A 5,762-nucleotide genomic window follows, 5' to 3' on the forward strand; every position below is an offset into this window, starting at 1 on the left:
TTTGTATTTTTAGTAGAGATGGGGTTTCACCATGTTGACCAGGCTGGTCTGGAACTCCTGAGCTCAGGTGATCAGTCCACCTCGGTCTCCCAAAGCGCTGGGATTACAGGTATGAGCCACTGCACCTGGCCAAGATTCTTTATATCTAGAATGACCAAAAGGGGACAAATTGGTGGTATTGACGAGCTATAAGATAATAGATGGATATAAAATAACTGAGTAATAACTAATTTATGGAACTTAACACCCTAGTATACATTCCTTTCTCTCAAAGGTGCTCCGATTCCAGGGCAGAACTCCATGAAGAAAAGTTTCCTACACGGAAACCCAGGTGGGGCCAGGTGGGCTGAAAACAGAATGTCTTGCTTTCACCTAGAGTCAGACTAACGCATTCACCAAGAAAAATTCGCTCAAAGTACAGGTGTGCTGTCCAAACAACGCACAAACAGCCCTCTCCCTCCCACAATGAGGGGAAGCAAAGTCCCCAATGACAAAAGAGATTAACACTGCTGTGATTATTTTCATTTCAAAAAAGGCCCACTTAAAGTATTTACTTCGGCAGTTCCTTCAAGTGTGGACCACCTCTGAGGCATTTAGATTTCCTTCATAAATCATTAATCACCGAGTCAGGGCTTGCAGGGAGGGAGAGTTTGCAGTTCTTGCCAATTGAAGATCAATAGAAGTAAAGGTAAATCATCTCGGAAATGATGATGTGAACCAGTGGGGGAGATGTGATTGCGATTTACGCCCAGTGTTTCAGGAAACGCATCTTTAGAAAGAAGGGAGCTGTCCCTAGAGTGTGGAGGTGGGAGACTGCTCTTCCCAAAGCTGACTGCAGGTGCCACAGAGAATTGGGAATGTGCCCATGTGTCCTCTCTCCACTGGAAGGGCCTGAGACTGGACGTGGCAGGTACCAGGCAAGCTCAATCCATCCTGCCTTCTGGGCCGCACTCGCTCATTACGGAAGGCTGCAATTTCATTTCAGATCGGCAGCGTAAAACCTGTTGTCATATTTTATGAGATGATGTTAACTCTGCTATGAAATTATACCCTGAGAATACCCCAGAGCCAGCTCAGTACATATAAATAGCCATTTATCAGATGCAACCCATAATCTTCCCGCTGCTGTGACCCATTCTGTAATTTTCCCTTGGCTGACAAGCTACAAATGAAGAGTGTACTTAGATTTCAGTTATGAGGTTTAAAATATGGATGTGGATATAAAAAGCTAAGCCCTTCAAGAAGAAACCAGGGAATTTTCCCATTAAATTCTAAGGACTTTTGTCCATCTGCTTTATCATCATGTAAGAATCCCGTGATCCCTGCATTGACCTCCCACACAATCTTTTACCCACTGATTCCCTGTCATGCCTCTGTCAGCTCGTGCTTTCCACACTGGCCCTTTATGTGCCATTCCTCTCCCATTACCAACACAGGCACTTCTCTTCTACATGCTTATAAAACATGTGTGTAAGCTGAGAACCACATGATGTTTGTGGACATGATGATGTGAGATTTAACCACTGAAACTTTTTTTTTTCACGAAAAACATGTCATGAACTATTAGTATGTGCCAAACACTACATACTAGGCATCTTACACATATACTTTCATTTTATATGCCTTTGGCCCTCTGTATCTGTGGGATGCATGTCCGAGGATTCAACCAACCTCAAAAAGAAAATATTCAGGAAAATATATAAAAAATACAATATCACAATAAAAAATAATACAAATTTTAAAATCTAGTATAATAACTATTTGCACAGCATTTACACTCTATGAGATATTATAAGTAATCTAGAGATGATTTAAACTACACAGAAGGATTTATGTAGGTTATATACAAATACTACCATCTTTGACATCAGGGACTTGAGCATTCTCAGATTTTAGTATCCACAGGTGGTCCTGGAACCAATCCCCCCGTGAATACTGAGGGACAACTGTATGAAGAAACTGTGGTTCAGAACAAACTAAGATCATGAGTAGTTAACAGTTGGAACCAGGATTTGAACCTAGACTATTAGTTTCCTGTGGCTGCTATAACAAATAATCAAAAATTGGGTGGCTTAGAAAAACAGAGATGTATTCTCTCACAGCTCTGGAGGCCAGAAGTCCAAAATCAAGGTGTTGGCAGGGCTGCACTCCTTCCAGAGTCTCTAGGGGAGTATCCATTCCTTGCCCCTCCCAGCTTCTGGTGATTGTTAACATCCTTCAGCCTGTGGCCATGTCTCTCTCTGCTCTGTCTTCTCTGTGTGTGTCTCTCTCTCAAAACTCCTTTCACCTCAGTCCCATGAGGACACATGCTACACTGTATTTAGGGCCCATCTGGATAATCCAAGGTAAGTGCCTTCTCTCAAGATTTTTTACTTAATCACATTTATTTGCCATGTAAGGTGGCATTCACAAGTTCCAGGGATTTGAAGAGGATATCTTTTGGGGAGCTGTTTTCCAGCATACCACAGACTTTAAAGCCATCAAAGTCCCAATGGGTCCCCATCCCCAATCATGCATAAGAAATCTTTGGACTGCGGGGAACTAGAGGTAGTGGCTGCCTAGTTCATGAAGTCAAGTTGCACCTTTGCCAATCTCCACTTACATGAAGTTTCCGGGGACCGAAAATTCACAGATTCATTTCATTTGAATCACTAAAAAACCAAGATACTTGAATATAATAATAATCACCTTCATACAGGTCAGTTTATCAGATTAACTCTAGTCACTCACAACCCTGCAGAAGCAAGAGAAAAGCAAATCAAGTCTGATGGACAACATGAGCTATTCACATTTTTTTCAGGTGCATTATGCTGACATAAACAATGGCTTTGAAATGCCCCTTGAGCTATTTTTTTTTTTGAGGCTTTATCTGCTGGGCACTGGAACATATGGATGAAAAAATGCAGTACGTAATTATGGGTAAGTTTTATTGATGTAACAACTTTGATATGCTTGATTATAACAGAAGTTATGCAGTGATCTCTTTATATGTTGAAATTTTTTGCCAGATTGGCACTTCTTGACCCATTTATTTGTTGTCTTCATGACCCCATGGCTGGGAACTCTCCAAAATATTCTGTTTCTTTCTGGAAAGACCTTTTCATAAACTTTTTTAAAATTCTTATTTTAAAAGGAATTTTATATCAACATTAAAAAAATTTTTGAAAGAATAATAAAAACCACCCATAATCCCACTTGCCTAGCAAACAAGAGTTTTCATGAGTAGCGTGTTCTAACCTTAATGAACATCACAGTGCTACTCCATCAACACTTGAGACTATATGCAAAAGAGAAACAGGAACTATTTGGTTTTCAGTTGTGAGGCATAGAACTATCACATGATTTGATTAAAGCATGTAGGCCCCCCCACAACAGTCTTATGCATAAATAGACACTCATCATGCCCCAGCACTTATGAATAAATAGACACTCATCACGCCCCAGCACCTGAACATGTTAACAGTGTTATAAAATCAGTAGGCAGTAGCCTGGCAAATTCAAAATTACTGGAAATTTTCATTGTGATTCATTGGTGGACCAGTGCTAGAACTTTATCATAAACAATCAGACTGGGTCCTTGCGGAGATTTCGGATTTTCCCATGGAAAATGCTCATTTTTGGTTTCTCATCAACTTTCCAGCCATCTCTTTCTACCATCTGTTGAGCCCAAGGAATGCACACTTTCTTTTAGAACTACTAGTAAATACTAGGAAAACACTAACATGGAATATAGCTCAAATCCAAATGATTGTTGTTTTGTTTTGTTTTTTTTTTGTTTTTGTTTTTGTTTTTTTTGAGACAGAGTCTCGCTCTGTTGTCCAGGCTGGAGTGCAGTGGCATGATCTTGGCTCACTGCAACCTCTGCTTGCCAGGTTCAGGCAATTCTCCTCCCTCAGCCTCCCAAGTAGCTGGGACTACAGGTGTGTGCCACCATGCCCTGCTAATTTTTTGTATTTTTGGTAGAGACGGGGTTTCACCACGCTGGCCAGGCTGGTCTTGAACTCCTGACCTCATGATCCGCCTGTCTTGACCTCCCAAAGTGCTAGGATTATAGGCGTGAGCCACTGTGCCCTGCCCCAAATGATTGTTGAATATTTTATTAAGGATTGTCTTGAGAACATGAATGAAGATAATGATGAGTTAACTGCAGGGAAAAAATTGTAAGGTTGGTGAAATCTGCTTAGTTGACCATAATATTTCATCCTTTCTACTTCCTGAAATACAGCCCCCACCACACACTCCTGTGGTACTCTCATGGTACATTTGGCTGTCACAAAGAAGACTGGCAGCTCACAACTTAAATTAGTTGTTTAGACTTCAAAGAGGAACTCCCCCCAGGACTCTCTGGGGAGCCAGCAGGGGGCACTCAAGGGATGATTCACGAATGGTTGTGCTGGATCTTCTGACGAAGTGGTTTTATAAGATTGGGAGAGGGGTAGTTGCTTTCCTTGGACACCTCAACCCTCAAATCACACTATAGTGGCTCCTTCCTTTGTTTAAGTAAAAATTAGATCTCCTTGTTGGAATCACTGTGCTCATGTGTGTGTGTGTGTGTCTGTGTCTGTGTATGTGTGTGTGTGTGCCCGTGTCTCTGTATGTGTGTGTGTGTGTGCATGTAAGTGCATGTGTATGCAGGCCGAAAAAAAGAGGCTGACGCCAGGTGCGTTGGCTCACACCTGTAATTCCAACACTTTGGGAGGCCAAGGTGGGAGGATTGCTGAGCCCAGGAGTTCGAGACCAGCCTGGGCAACATAACAGGAATCCCACCCCAAAAAATAAAAATAAAAGAGGCTGAAAGGCGGAATATAAGTAAATCCATAAATAATTGTACTGAAGGAAATTACCATCAAATGAGTCTTGTAGTAAATACAATTAAAAGAAAGTTGCTTTATTTCTCTGTTTTTGTTTTGTGAAGCTGAGTAAGACAGAGTGTTTAATGGAAAATAGATTGGACTAAACAGGCAACAATTTCCCTGTAGGTCCGAGAAGCCTGTGCAACTGCAAGCAAGGCAGCGAGCCCCTCTCCACCGCACTTGCCTCATCTGTAAAATGGGTGCCATAGCCCACCAGCAAAAAGGCAGTTTGTAGCTCTAAAAATCTGATTGGACTGTTGTAGAAGTTCAGAATTTCTTAAAACTGGACTCTGCTTTATAACTCCATGAAGTAAAAATCCTAAAAATAGGATTCTATCACCAAATATCACCTGAGCACCAGCTTTGTATTAGATGCTATGCTGGCTAACATGCTGCTGTTAACACACAGGAAGACTGGATTGTGTTTTCATGAACATTATGATTTCGAGAGTTTATTTTCAGAGTCAGAGACTCATGCAATTTGGAAGCGGTCTTGGAGATTTGGTCAGCCCATCTACCCAGAGCAGGCATACCCTGACACAGGCCTCCTGGTCTCTGTCTGAACACCTGGATGCTCAGTTTCTCATCCAGCCATCTAGTCCATTGGTACACAGTTCTTATTTAGAATTTTTTTCTGTATAACTAAACCAATGCTGTTTCTTCTTAAGTCGTCTAACACCTCTTATACTTCTCTCCTCTTCTTTCCGATATTTGAAGTTCTTTGTACTACAAATCTGTTTAAAAAGGAAAGAAAACACAATGATTATGGATTTATTTGTGTCTCTATTATAGCAGCTGTTGATTTACCCCTTGTATTACTTCTCTCTGGGTCAGACAACCCCTCTCTTTTAATAAACTTCTTGAGGTCAGATAGCATTCTTTCTCATTTTTCAGTCTCTCATAGCACAC

General features: G+C 41.2%; 1 long non-coding RNA gene across 1 annotated transcript; it reads left to right on the top strand.

Moving 5' to 3' along the window:
- Positions 1-2,245: 2,245 nt before the first annotated feature.
- Positions 2,246-5,083, top strand: LOC117075123. The gene is made up of 3 exons (XR_004433856.1): positions 2,246-2,345; positions 2,863-2,919; positions 4,980-5,083. It is a non-coding gene; the product is annotated as an uncharacterized LOC117075123 (long non-coding RNA).
- The last annotated feature ends 679 nt before the right edge of the window (positions 5,084-5,762 follow it).

The sequence above is a fragment of the Trachypithecus francoisi genome, unplaced genomic scaffold, assembly GCF_009764315.1.
Source record: "Trachypithecus francoisi isolate TF-2019V2 unplaced genomic scaffold, Tfra_2.0 Lachesis_group5, whole genome shotgun sequence".
Lineage (NCBI taxonomy): Eukaryota > Metazoa > Chordata > Mammalia > Primates > Cercopithecidae > Trachypithecus > Trachypithecus francoisi.